Below are 15,360 nucleotides of genomic sequence, written 5' to 3'. Positions count from 1 at the left end.
GACTAGCTTGTGAGAACCAAATGTGCAGACCATGTGCGAGAAAAATGGTCAGGCCCCTCCGCCGATGCCCCAGATTGCTCCGGCGACCACGGTGAGTTTGATTTGAATGGTCGTTAGTTACTACTATTCACATTTCAGTTTTCGAACTTGCTAACGAGACATTATTGGAAATGATATTTGATGCAGCATGGCTCCCGACAAGCATCGACCACTCCTTCTACCAATGCCGGAACCCCGACCAGTCCTTCACCTCCGTCTGCCACTGGCGCAGCCCCGACCATTCCTACACCTCCGTGATAATGGTATTTTTCTTCTTATTTAGCCTGTTTAGTCCATTTTTGATATAATTGAGCCTATATAGTCCACAAATGACATAATAAGATGAAGAAAATCAAGGAAGAGGAAGGAAAGAAGGAATAGGAAGAAAAGAAGAAGAAGAAGAAGTTAGCTCTAAGTTATATCAAAAATGGAATAATATGCTTAGTTAGGTCAAAAATGGCATAATTAACTAGGTAAGCTCAAAAAAGTCATTTTTCTTCTTATTTAGTCCATTTATGACATAATTTAGCTTATTTAGTCCACAAATGACATAATAAGATGAAGAAAATCTAGGAAGAGGAAGAAAAGAAGAAATAGGAAGAAAAGAAGAAGATCTTCTTCTTCTTCTAGTCTTCTTCTAGTTTTCTTCTTCTCTAAAATGAAGTTAGCTCTAAGTTATATCAAAAATGGCATAATATGCTTAGTTGACTCAAAAATGGCATAATTAGCTAGGTTAGCTCCATTTTACCTAAGTATGCTTACTTCTTCTTCTTCTTCATTTTCTTCTTCTTCTTCTGATTCCAGTCTTCTTCTTCTAACTTTCTTGTTTCCCATTTTGCAGATTTAGTTCACTATATGGAAGCTTGCATGGATGGAGTGCTTGTTTCCCTGTTCTTTTTTCATTTGTATCAATGAAAAATGTGGAACTTCTTATATGGATGCATGGAACAATGTGTTGGATGAACATTGTGATGTTACTGTAATATGTATGGATGGAACTCTGTTTCTTATGTATATATGTATGTTCTCATGGATGGAGCTATGTGTTGGATACATCATATGTCTGCCGTGCATGTGAAACAAAATATATATGTATATCTATGTGTGAATTCCTGTGAAATAAATGGATTCAAATAAAAATAGGGGATATATAGCCTCTTTGCCGTCTGCTAGCAGACGGCAAAGAGGACACATGGCAGCTACCTGTAGAAACTAGGAACACTGGCTGCCTATTTGGTCACTTTGCCGTCTGCCAGCAGGCGACAAAGATTCAGATAACTTTGTCGTCCGCTGGCAGACGGCATAGCTGGCCACGTTGCAGCTTCCCAGTGCTGCCTAGCTGAGCTCTTTACCATCTGTCAGCGGACGACAAACATCTTCGAATCTTTGCCGTCCGTTGGCGGACGGCAAAGAGCGTCGTTAACCCCCTAACGGCTCTCACCCCACCCCACTGTCGTCCGTTATCTTTGCCGTCTGCTGGCCTCGGATGGCGGACGGCACAATCCTTTGCCGTCTGTTTCTAAGAAGCGGACGACAAAGAAGGCCTTTGCTGGCACGTGTTCAGACGGATAGTTTGCCGTCTGCTGGCGGACGGCAAAGATGTTTGTCATCCGTGATCAATGCCTTTGCTGTCTGCCATGGCGGACGGCAAAGAAGCTGATTCCAGTAGTGGGATGGGACTCTCCTTGGCGTGGATGGCAAGCCTAGCATTTGGATATGGAGATTCCTTTCTCTGTAACCGACTTTGTACAACCCTAGTCCCCTCCGGTGTCTATATAAACCGGAGGGTTTAGTCCGTAGAGGCAATCATAATCATACAGGCTAGACTTCTAGGGTTTTAGCCAATATGATCTCGTGGTAGATCAACTCTTGTAATCCTCATACTCATCAATATCGATCAAGCAGGACGTAGGGTATTACCTCCATCAAGAGGGCCCGGACCTGGGTAAAACATCGTGTCCCCTGCCTCCTGTTACCATCGACCTTAGACACACAGTTCGGGACCCCCTACCCGAGATCCGCCGCTTTTGACACCGACATCCGGCCCTCTATGGCGCGCCCTGGAGGAGTCCTACTCCCAGCGGGAGTAGGATCCCCCCTTCCCTAGTTGGACTAGGAGAGAAGGAAGGGGGAGAGAGGGAGGAAGGAAAGCCCCCCCTTCCTAGTCCAATTCGGACCAGAGGGGGAGGGGGCGTGCGGCCTGCCCTGGCTGCCTCTCTCTCTCTCTCTCCACTAAAGCCCATTAGGGCCCATATACTCCCTGGGGGGTTCCGGTAACCCCCCGGTACTCCGGTATATGCCCGAACTCTCTCGAAACCTTTCCGATGTCCAAACATAGTCATCCAATATATCAATCTTTATGTCTCGACCATTTGGAGACTCCTCGTCATGTCTGTGATCATATCCGGGACTCCAAACTACCTTCAGTACATCAAAACACATAAACTCATAACACCGATCGTCACCGAACGTTAAGCGTGCGGACCCTACAGGTTCGAGAACTATGTAGACATGACCGAGACACGTCTCCGGTCAATGACCAATAGCGGAACCTGGATGCTCATATTGGTTCCTACATATTCTATGAAGATCTTTATCGGTCAAACCGCATAACAACATAGGTTGTTCCCTTTGTCATCGGTATGTTACTTGCTCGAGATTCGATCGTCGGTATCTCAATACCTAGTTCAATCTCATTACCGACAAGTCTCTTTACTCGTTCTATAATGCAACATCCCGTAACTAACTCATTAGTCACATTGTTTGCAAGGCTTATAGTGATGTGCATTACCGAGAGGGCCCAGAGATACCTCTCCGACAATCGGAGTGACAAATCCTAATCTCGATCTATGCCAACTCAACAAACACCATCGGAGACACCTGTAGAGCACCTTTATAATCACCCAGTTACGTTGTGACGTTTGGTAGCACACAAAGTGTTCCTCCGGTATTCGGGAGTTGCATGATCTCATAGTCATAGGAACATGTATAAGTTATGGAGAAAGCAATAACAACAAACTAAACGATCATCGTGCTAAGCTAACGGATGAGTCAAGTCAATCGCATCATTCTCTAATGATGTGATCCCGTTAATCAAATGACAACTCATGTCTATGGTTAGGAAACATAACCATCTTTGATTAACGAGCTAGTCAAGTAGAGGCATACTTGTGACACTATGTTTGTCTATGTATTCACACATGTATTAAGTTTACGGTTAATACAATTCTAGTATGAATAATAAACATTTATCATGATATAGATAAATAACAACTTTATTATTGCCTCTAGGGCATATTTCCTTCAAGTACATGAGATGTGTAATGTGAAAATTATATCATTGAAAGCTTCTTTCATGTACGAATTTGACGTATGCTTTGTGTAACTTGCATGTCATATGTTATTGCTCTAACATTTGATCAAAGTTAGCCTCGAAAAACGTGTTAGGCCCTATATAGATGGAAGGAGGGAGTACATACATGTTGACGTGATATGTGTAATGGGATGGATGACTACATTAGGTTAATTGTCTATTATGTCGTAGAAAACTTAGTGTTAATAGTCAACGGGGAAGAGAATTTAAAAGAAAATCAACAATATTACCGGAAGAGAGAGAAAAAGAAGTCTGGCATCACTGGGTTTTTTCTTTTTTGCCTGGCTGGCATCACTGGTTTGGTTAGCTAGACCAGTTTGAACACATGAGTATAATGTAGTCTCTTATATGATATGTCAATTTTACTTAGTATTTATAGTCAGGGAGAAAAAAATGTTAATAATCCGTTGTTCGAAGGAGAAAACCTAGTATTAATAGTCCGTCATACGAGGGAGAAAAAACTGGAAAAAATCAACAGTATTAGCAGAGGAAAAAAAGACATTCACTAGTTTGGTTAGCTAGACCTATTTGGCCACACGAGTATAATGTAATTTCTTATACGACATGTCAATTTTACTTAGTATTTGTAGTCAAGGAGAAAAAAAAATGTTAATACTCCGTTGTTTGAAGGAGAAAACTTAGTGCCAATAGTCTGTCGTATGAGGGAGAAAAAACTGAAGAAAAAAAATCAACAGTGTTAGTGGAAGGGGAAAAAGACATTCACGATTGGCCACACGAGTATAATGTAATTTCTTATAGATATTTCGATTCTACATAGTATTTTTAGCCAGGAAGAAAAAAAAGAGTTAACAGTCCATTCTTTGGGGAAAAGTTGATGTTAAAGTCCTCATACGAGCGAGAGAAAAAAATGAAAAATTAAATCAACAATATTAGTGGAAGAAAAGAAAAAAGACATTCACTGGTTAATAGGCCAGTGCCAGTGAATGCCTTTCACCTGGGTTCACCTGGGTAGACATGTGCGGCCAGGTTAGCTAGCTAGAATAGCTGGCTCATGAATATTCCGTCATCGGTGGTGCCTCAGCAGACCTGTAGCGACCAGCTAGCTAGCATAGCTGGTTCATGAATGCTTTCCTCGGCGATGGAAGGATCGGCACCAGACATTTTAAGCCGCTAAATACGTTTGGAAGCGAGCCGTGTGGTACTAAAAAGTAAAAACGCCCACCAGCTAAGTTAGTCGCAAAAGAAAAAGACTCAGCGCGCGTAGTGATTGAGCCGCGGCCAACAAATTAACGTTCGCTCCTGCGCCAGACGCCCCCTCGCCCTTTTCTTCTGTTTTTTTTCCTGCTGCTGCTGAACTTTGACTTGTTGACAAGTTGACCGCTGATCGGCTACCTTTTGAAAAAATCATAAATGTGGAAAGGCATAAATATAAGAGAATTCATGAGTTTTTTAAAAAAATCATCAAATTTGAAGATGCTAGTGAATTTGAAAAAAATCATAAATTTGTGAAAAATCATGAATTTGACATTTTTTCAAATCGTGAATAAGGAAAAGTTCATGAATCTAAGAAAAGTTCATGAGTTTGAGAAAAGCTCACGAATTTAAAACAACTTCGTGAATTTGCAAAATAATCATGGAACCAAAAAAGTTTAGAATTCAAAAAAATCATGAATTTGAGAATATTTTGCTAATGTAAGAAAAAACATGAAAATTCGCAAATTTAAAAATAAAAAGGGAGAAAATGAGAACCCGAAGAAAGATTGCTCTGAAAAAACAGAGAAAATCGCTCCAAGAAGACCAGGGGGGCCTTTTAGGAGGTTCCGAAAACCGGTACAAAAACCAAATGTCATATAGGCCAACCACTACGATAGTGAAACAGGTGTGTGGACGTTGTGCCGTTAGGGACCTCCTACTCCCCGCGTCGTGCAAAGAAAACGCTGTAATGGCACACCCTTATTTCTTCAGAACCTCGTAGAAGGCTCTTCCAGTTTTTCTAGCGTGTTTATTTAGTTCAAAAAGGCTCACGAATCCCCAACAAAAATTTCAGTATTTCAATTTTTTTCAGAAATTCAAAAAATATACACCAATTCGGAAAAATGTTATGAATTTAAAAAATCTTTGCGAATATAAAAATAATCTCAAACTTTAATTTTTTCCATAAATTTAAAAAATGTCCTAGGACTCCAAAAAATGTACTCCAACCTAGAAAAATGATCAAGAACTTGAAAATTGTTAACCGGTTTAAAAATTTCAAGAAATTGAAAAATGTTCCTGAATTTCAAAAAGTTCAAGATTTTGAAAAATGAAAAAAAAATTGAACTAATTTTTTGGATTTTTTTTCTTCTAAAAATGCTCTTGTATTTCAGCATTAGAAATATTAACACTATTAGGATTCTCTTGAGCTTTATTCTCAACAATACCAGGTTTCCTAGAACTATCATAAGCAGGTTTAACATGTTTAGACTTCCTTTTCTTTATCTTTCTCGGTGAACGAGAAACATTGTTATCAATATTTTGAAAATCTTGTTCTATTTTTCTAGGATGTCCTTTAGGATATAAAGGTTCTTGAGTATGAGCACCTCCTCTGGTACAAAGATAAGCATCATATTTTCTAGCAGACTTAGCCATTTTCTGAAAAAGGTAGAAATTCCTTGTTGATACGAGTAGTCCATCAACCCTATTAACCCGGATTTTATAGTTGAGTAAGGTAGTTGATAGGTCATGTGAGGTCATTTGCAATCCAACAACTTAACCTCTATATCTATTGTGTCTTCTCACTTGCTAGGTCTCATGGATGATGACACTCCGGTCCTTGACAACTTCGTATCTCCCTTGGACAAGACGATAGCCATGGTGGAAGAAGATGCACCCTCACACGGTTTCGATCAAGATGACAACCATGATAACAAGATGGCCAGTGGAACTGCAAAGGGAACTAGGTAGGTGGTGGTGATGTGCTTGTCACACCAGTGAACATTAATTGATTGCTTGCAAGATGATGATCATCCTATTGCTATGCCTCATGCTAGTTTGACTTCCCAGTGTGATGACGACCATGTGGAGCATATTAGTTACAATGCAATGTTCCATATGATATCTTCCGCGAGTTCTAGCTCGATCCTATCACTCCCATGATTAAGGTAAAACGTAGGTCAAACATGCAAATCAGGGAAGATATCATGTAACAAAAGCTAGATCCCATGATGTCCATGCACACACTATGGACCTAGGGATAGGGAACATCTAACCCCACATACGACATACACATTCGCAGGCACATGTGAATATCCGGGATTGTACGTGAACCAACATGTGGTTGGATGGTTAGAGGGATAGTGGTATTCCCAGCCCACCACGGTTCAAGTCCCGTTGCTCGCTTTATTCCTGGATTTATTTTAGGATTTACGGTGATGCGCTTTCAGTGGGAGGAGACGTTCCCATCGACGACGAGGCGCCTATGGTGACTTCATAAATCTCAAGATGATATGCCGGCTCAGTCTCTCGAAGGTGCTCATAGGGGTAGGGTGTGCATTCATAGAGATGAGTGTATGCGTGTATGCAGGAGGGCTTGTGTTTATAATGTGTTAAAAAAACCGAGTTTGGATATCACCATGCAAAACAATAACCAAGCCCGCAAACTTCATGAATTCTCACTGAACATCTAGATACTTCTCTCCATAACATTAGTGGCCATACATGATGAACAATATTGAAAGACGGGGAGCAATCTTGAAAAATGAGGAACTAAAATGCAAAAATTTCGAGAGTTTTTTCTTGCAAACAATGAGCATGATGCTTACAAAGGAGAAGCAATGCTGAAAAATGTATGAGACCATGTTTAACTGAAATCACCCTAAAATATGTTCAGTCCAAATGCAAGAACATCGAGATTCTTTTACAGACAATGATCTAAAGTCATGGAGTAACTAGAGACTAGATTTAGAGTATTACAGTCAGACTAGGCAAATTCGGGCCCTCAAACACCGTAGTGACCAGTCAGTCCTCAAATTTACTCATCTACATCCGCATACCTCATACTAGAAATCTTAAATCCATAAGAAGCATGCAAAGAAAAAAATCCACGTACTACGTAGATCAACTACCCTAGTCCTCGTCGGAGATGTCCATTATCTCCGTGCCCGGCTCCTCCTTCTGCCGCTCCTTCGGCTCCTCCGCGTCGGCCTCCGCATCCATCTTTGCTTTGACCTCGTCAAAGAGCGTGTCGGTCGCCGCCCGTACTTGTCGGATGAACTGCCGATTGGCCTCCACATAGGCCTCATCCTCCATGGATTCCAGGATGGCCTGCTGCTCCGCCATCTCGTCTGCTTGGGCGACGGAGAACTCTGCCTCCATGTTCTTCATGTTGAAGCCCGGAGCCGGCACCAGCTCCTGCCCCGGCTGCTCCTCCACCTCCTCCACCTCCATCGGAGCCGGTCGCTGCTCCTCTCTCTCCTCCCCCTCCACCTGCTCCTCCTCCTCCAGCTCCTGCGAGTCCGGAGGCAGCCCGACAGCGGTGCAGGCGGCGCACGCAGCGCACCTCGCCCGGATCTCCTGCATGATCTGGTACCCGTGCTCCGACGTGAGCATAGCGGTAGGTGTTTATCTTTTGCTGGACCATGGCAAAGCTGGAGAGCATGGGAAGAGCGGTGGAGCGGGACAGAGTAAGGGGGTGGATGGGCTAGGGTTGAGGGACGCCGACCGGCTTAAATAGCCGGATTTGGCCTCTTTCCGGGCGATTCCACGTGGGACCCTGTCGTCAATCCGACGTGGAAGACGCGTCGGGGCGCGCACGGGTCGTCCATATCCGTCCTATATTTGGGTTGGATATGAGGGGTGTCGGTTAGTCCGGGCATTTGAGGCGCCTGTCTGGGTCGAATTTTCGTGATCGGTCAGTGACCGGGTCATCCGCCCGGACGTTTGAGGCCGGTTTGGGGTGCACGGCTATAGATGCTCTCAGGTCTTTGGTTGGTTGTTAAGCTTCGCAGAACTATGCATAGGAGCAAAGATGACTTGCAATTTACTGCATCCGTGCTCCGCTCCGCTGCGCTGATCTGTTGCGAGTTCCTTTCCCTTTCGTTTCCCCGTTGCCTCCAGTCCGCAACTACCAGTGAAGCGGCATAGTCCAGCGTGAGCACCAACTCCCAGTCCGTGATCTCCCACCCCCACCGACCGCCGATGAGCTCAGCCGCCGCCGCATCCACCTAGACGGACGCGCCCCGCCGCAATGTCGGCGGCGGCGGGCGACGCCGAGGCCGACCCTGTAGCGCCCCGAGACCGATGTGCCAGGTGTCTTCCAGTTATTCGTTGTTGTTGCCTTGTCATTGCTTGCGTGTCATGCATTTCATATCATGTCATCATGTGCATTTTATTTGCATACATGTTCGTCTCATGCATCCGAGCATTTTCCCCGTTGTACGTTTTGCAATCCGGCGCTCCTATGTCACCCGGTGTCCCTTTCTACCTCTTTTCGTGTGCGGGTGTTAAAACATTTTTGGATTGGACCGAGACTTGTCATGCGGCCTTGGTTTACTACCGGTAGACCGCCTGTCAAGTTTCGTCCCATTTGGACTTCGTTTGATACTCCAACGGTTAACCAAGGGACCGAAAAGGCCTCGTGTGTGTTGCAGCCCAACACCCCTCCAAAGTGGCCCAAAACCTACCTAAACCCCCTCCATCATCTCGGTCGTTCGATCACGATCGCGTGGCCAAAAACCGCACCTCATTTGGACTCTCCTACCTCCCTCTACCTATAAATATGCCATCCCCGTCCATTTTCGCGGACGAAACCCTAGATCCATCGTCCCCGCGCCGCCGGACATGTCCGCCCGGTGGCCGGACATGTCCGCCACCTCCCGCGCCCTATCCGCAGCTGCCACCTGTCCTCCGCCGCCGTCTCCACCGCGCCGGCCCGTGGAGCCCATCGCGGGCCCGCGCGAGCCCGCGCCGCCGCCGTCGTCCGCCCGTTTAGGCCCGCGCCTCAGCGCCCCATCTCCGCCGTCGGAACCCTAGCGTCGCCCCGTGTGCCGCTCGCCGTCTCCGTCGCCGGCGACCTCCGCCACGCCGCCCCGCTCGACTTCCTCCTCCGCCGCGCATCGCCTAGCCGCGCCACTCGCGGCTCCTTTCCCGCCGACCGCCGCCCTTCGCCGGTGCGCGCCCTCCGCCGTCAGCGCCTCCTCGTGGCGACCGCCTCCCGCCGGCGCTCGCCGGAGCCCGTCCGCGCCGCCCCTGCTCCACTCCGGTGGCCTCTCCCCGACGAGCCTTGATCCCGATTGGATCCAGATTCGAAGGTTGACTTTCTCCCCCCCCCCCCGAAATTCTCTAAGTCCTGAGAATTGCTTATTCTGTAGCCCTTTCCATTGCATCATAAATTCCTCATCGTAAATCCGGTTTGTGCGTGTAGCATATAAAAATGTTCTCCTCGACGAGTACATCATTTCATCTCATTGCATCATTTTCATTTAAGCTCATCTTGATGCCCGAAATGCTGTTGGAAGAGGGCTATGTGATAATTATTTCATATCTGTTTCAGCAAATGGCCTTTTGTCATTTTTGCCATGATTAATGTGTGCATGCTATGATCCTGAGCTTTACATGTGTTTTGTAATATGCCATGCCATCTTTACAGGGGTGCATGCCATGTATTTTTGTGATCTTTGTGGTGACTAGCACAAGCATGCAAAGTAGCTTACTCAATGATGCTGATTTCAGGGACTTCGAATTTCACTAAGTCCTTGCCATGTCCTTATTTTTATGCCATATGTTCATGTTGTTTCCTAGTGATCCATGCCTCTTTTGAGGATGATCAGTGAGGATGTTTTGTTAATATTGTGGTGCTCTATACATCCATGTCTTTGTTTGCAATTATGGAGCAACCTAGCTTGAGTCAATCGAGCTCTACTTTTGCTATAAAATGTTCCTGGCAGATTGTTAACATGTTTAGCGATTTTGCCGAGCTTGTTGTTGTTGATCCATGCATGCTATGTTGTTGTTCTTCCATGTCTAGCTTCTATGCCATGTCTATTTGCTGGGTGTATGCTTAGATTGTCATGCAGTGCTCTTTAGTGAGTGCATCGAGCTCGTAAACATGACTACTTGTTAATCTGTTTTGCATGCTCCAGATTTTCACTAAGTCTGAATTTGTTTATGTTTTTGCTATGTTCACATGCTTGCAATTGTATTTTCTGATCCCTTTTGGCTCATGGTCACTAAGGGACTTCTGTTACATGTTTTGAGTAGCTTCATGCCATGCCTTATTTTGCCATGATATTTTCCTGTAGCATGTAGTTATCATGCTCTAAACATTGCTTCCTGATGATAAATTCCTGATATGCTGTTAATTTCACTAAGTCTGAAACCTGTTATCTTTTGCTCTTTTGCCATGCTTGTTTGAACCTGTTAATGAGTGAATTAGCCGTAGCTTAGTGTTCATCTTTTGTCAAGCATCATGAGTGGATCCCTGCCATGTATTTTGTTGCCATGTTTGAGTGTTGTAGCATATTTATCTTGATGCATTTAGAAGGCTACTTGCTGTTAATCGCAGACCGGTGCCATATTTATTTTGCTTGTCATTTCCAAATCATGCATCCGATTCCGGCGATCTTTATATCGATTTCGACCGAAATCAACTCACCTTTCCAGTGGCACTCTTGATTTTCCAAGTTGAGGACAGGTTCAATCATTCCTTTTCAAATCATGCATATGCATCACATACCGCATCCCGCATATCATGCCATGTTCATCTGTTGGTTGTTTACTATGTTGTGTGCTTCTTTCCGGTGTTGCTTCTTCGGGTTGGTTCCGATAACGTCGTGTTTGTGAGGACCCGTTCGACTACGTCCGTTTGTCTTCTTCATGGACTCGTTCTTCTTCCTTGCGGGATCTCGGGCAAGATGACCATACCCTCGAAATCACTTCTATCTTTGCTTGCTAGTTGCTCGCTCTTTTGCTATGCCTATGTTGCGATACCTACCACTTTCTTTCATGCCTCCCATATTGTTAAGCTAAGCCTCTAACCCACCTTGTCCTAACAAACCGTTGTTTGGCTATGTTACCGCTTTGCTCAGCCCCTCTTATAGCGTTGTTAGTTGCAGGTGAAGATTGGAGTTTGTTCCTTGTTGGAACATGATTATTGTTGGGATATCACAATATCTCTTATTTTAATTAATGCATCTATATACTTGGTAAAGGGTGGAAAGCTCGGCCTTATGCCTGGTGTTTTGCTCCACTCTTGCCGCCCTAGTTCCCGTCATATTGGTGTTATGTTCCTGGATTTTGCGTTCCTTACACGATTGGGTTATAATGGGAACCCCTTGACAGTTCGCCTTGAATAAAACTCCTCCAGCAAGGCCCAACATTGGTTTTACCATTCGCCACCTAGCCTTTTTTTCCCTTGGGTTCTGCAGACTCAAGGATCATCTTTATTTAAACCCCCGGGCCAGTGCTCCTCTGAGTGTTGGTCCAACCTGTCAGCTGCCGGTGGCCACCAGAGGCAACTCTGGGCTAGCCTACCGGAACCTTGGACAATTCGGTGTGCCTTGAGAACGAGATATGTGCAGCTCCTATCGGGATTTGTCGGCACATTCGCTTGGCTTTGCTGGTCTTGTTTTACCATTGTCGAGGATGTCTTGTAACCGGGATTTCGAGCCTGATCGGGTCTTCCTGGGAGAAGGAATATCCTTCGTTGACCGTGAGAGCTTGTGATGGGCTAAGTTGGGACACCCCTGCAGGGATTTGAACTTTCGAAAGCCGTGCCCGCGGTTATGGGCAGATGGAAATTTGTTAATGTCTGGTTGTAGAAAACCTGAAGTTGATCTTAATTAAAATACATCAACCGCGTGTGTAACCGTGATGGTCTCTTTCCGGCGGAGTCCGGGAAGTGAACACGGTGTTGGAGTTATGCTTGACGTAGGTTGTTCTAGGATCACTTCTTGATCATAGTTTCTCGACCGTGCTTTTGCCTTCTCTTCTTGCTCTCATTTGCGTATGGTAGCCACCAAATATGCTAGTCACTTGCTGCAGCTCCACCTCATACCTTTTACCCTATCTATAAGCTCAAATAGTCTTGATCGCGAGGGTGTGAGATTGCTGAGTCCCCGTGACTCACAGATACTTCCAAAACCAGTTTGCAGGTGCCGATGAAACCATGCAGGTGATGCAACCGAGCTCAAGGAGGAGCTCGATGAAGATCTCGTTCATTGTGGTGTTCCGTTTCCAGTTGATCAGTAGTGGAGCCCAGTCGGGACGATCGGGGATCTATGTAGCATTTGGGGTAGTCTTCTTTTATTTTGGGTTTCATAGTCGGACCTTGATTGAATCTGGATGATGTAATGCTTTATTCATGTAATTGTGTGAAGTGACGATTGTAAGCCAACTATGTATCTCTTTCCCTTATGTATTACATAGGTTGTGTGATGATTACCTCACTTGCGATATTGCTTTCAATGCGGTTATGCCTCTAAATCGTGCTTCGACACGTGAGAGATATAGCCGCATCGAGGACGTTACAGATCCCCTCGGCGATGCCTCCCCGACCAGTCACGTGCTTGACCGTGCCCTCGGCCGAAAGATGCAAGCTTTTGTAAAAGTCTTGCTAATTCAATCGAGAGGAACACACCAGCGAGAGAAGGTGTTGACCTCCCCGGCTGGAGGAGGAGCTCGATCTATTATTTTGTCGCTCTTTTCAAACTCCTCAAGAATTCAGTCCCTCGCACATCTGGAACTTGCCTCTCAGATTAGTTTAAGAGCAGCCCTTATGATGGCGCATGAACAGAAGAACGGGCTGCCATGGCGCGAATGGCCGACGGGTAGCGGGGTGATGACAGAGAAGCGGGAGGACTCGCGCGCATTGGCTGATTGACGACGACATGCGTGGAATCGCTAGAGAGGCCGAGGCCCTCAGCCAATCGCTCCCACAACAAATAGCAGAGCGACTGAACCGCCGCAATCCCGCAAATCTCCTCTGCCCCAGCTATTCACCCCTAACCGGCTAAGACACGTGCCCACACGCACAGTCAACGCGCAAATCATTGACACGATGGCCCAGCCGCCATCTGACAAGGTTCACCACTGTAAAACGGGACCCAGTCGACTTCCCTCACCCTCGATCCACTAGGACACTCCCAGCCTCGGGAGCTTTAGTAACTTCAAAAAAAAAAGGTCTTTAACAACTCACGAGCATTCTACTAAAATATTTAGTAGTTGAAATGCAAGAACTTGGAGATTCTTTTACAGGAGAAATTAGGTCTAATTCCTTTTATTTTTTACAGACAATGGTCTAAGTCATGGCGTACGTGGCCGTCAGACCAGAGACCGGATTCAGGTCTTTGGTTGGTTGTTAGGGCATCTCCAACCACGCCCCCAACAGGCTTTTCCCAGACGATTTTGCCGCGCTGGCGCAAAAAAACGGCCCAGTCGCGTCCCCAGAAGTCCGTTTTTCGCTGGCTCAGGCAAAAACTGGTGCCGGTAGACCCAGGCCGAACCCGGCGCCCTGGGGGGCGCTTGGGGAGCCGGCGCAAGCGAAAAAGATGCGTGGGCCCGCCCTGGCGGCGACCCGAGGGCCTTTTCCCGTCGTTTCTTGACGCTTTTCCCTCGCATCTCTCTCGCTCGCTCGCCTTCCTCCCGCCATTCTCTCCCTTTCTCCCGCCAAACCCCCTCCATCTCGCCTTCCAGTCGCCGCCATACCGCCGAAGAAGTACGCCATGCCGCGCGCGGCGGCAACCACGACTGGCACCGTGGCCCAGCCGAAGCAGAGGAAGCCGAGGACGCCGCCATCGAAGCCACCGGGCATGTCGAGCGCCGAGTGGAGGGTGGAAGTTCAGCGACGCGACGCAGTCACCACCGACCAGCGGAACAGGGCCATTGCCAAGAAGGCTCGCGACAACGCGGCGCATGCGGCGGCGTCTTCCTCATCGGTCGACCACGCGGGGATGATGAATCCACCCGCCGTCAGCCACGCCCAGTACGCGCCCTGGGGACAGCAAGGCGTCGGCTCTCCATGGGGATCGTCGTCGCCCGGCTACACCGACGGCGACGCGCACGGGGGGTTCAACCCAAACGTGACCTTCCCTCATGGCCACCCCGCGACGCGCACACCCTCGCCCGCCTTCGTCGGCGTGCAGTACCCTCCATACAACTACTCGCCGCCCGCCGCCTACGCGTCCACACCGACGCCCCATCTCCGACATGGTCCGCTGCCCTTCTCGCACTTCGGCGACGTCGTCGACACAGGAGCCGACATGGACAACATCATCGCGACAGGATCGACCGCGACCGCCGCGTCTCCCGGGTTCGCCACCCAGGACGAGGTAGTGGATCTCAACGGCGACATGGAGGCCGAGCTCGGCTACGTCTACGGCGAGGACGCGCACGAAGCGCAGGAACCCGAGGAGGAGGAGGAGGAGGAGCCGGCTCCTATTCCGATGAAGGGGCGCTAGAAGAAGAAGAAGCGGGTGGCTAGGTCAGGCGAACCGCGCATCAAGTGGACGTCCAAGGAGGAGGAATGCCTCGCCGAAGCATGGAAAGTCGTCTGCCTCGACCCGACCACCGGCGTGAACCAGAGCTTAGAGACGTACTGGGACCGCATCAAGGCTGAGTTCGACTAGCGGAAGCTCGTCGACCCGTACTTCAAAGGCGTCTACATGCAGCGCGGCTCCAAGGCGATGGCGAACCATTGGGGGCGTATCCAGTTGGCGTGCAACAAATGGCATGGAATCGTCGAGGAGGTCGCGGCTCGCCCGGAGAGCGGCGTCAGCGTTGAGGATCAGGTACGCACGCCGTTCGCCCGCATATCTTCGTTGGCTACGCCCGCCGCCCGCCAACTGTTTGTTCCTCCACGCCGCTGCTGCGTATGTTCGCCATGTATCGGGGTGACAACCAAGACGCCGACTTCAAGCACCTCCACGTCTACAAGCGCATTGACAAGTGCGAGAAGTGGGCGGAAGTCCGACGTGCCCTCGACAAGGCCAAGGAGACATACAAGCCGGACGCGA

This window comes from Triticum urartu, chromosome 7A (assembly GCF_056163025.1).
Source record: "Triticum urartu cultivar PI428250 chromosome 7A, HENAU_Tu73, whole genome shotgun sequence".
Lineage (NCBI taxonomy): Eukaryota > Viridiplantae > Streptophyta > Magnoliopsida > Poales > Poaceae > Triticum > Triticum urartu.
This window is presented reverse-complemented; position numbering follows the sequence as displayed.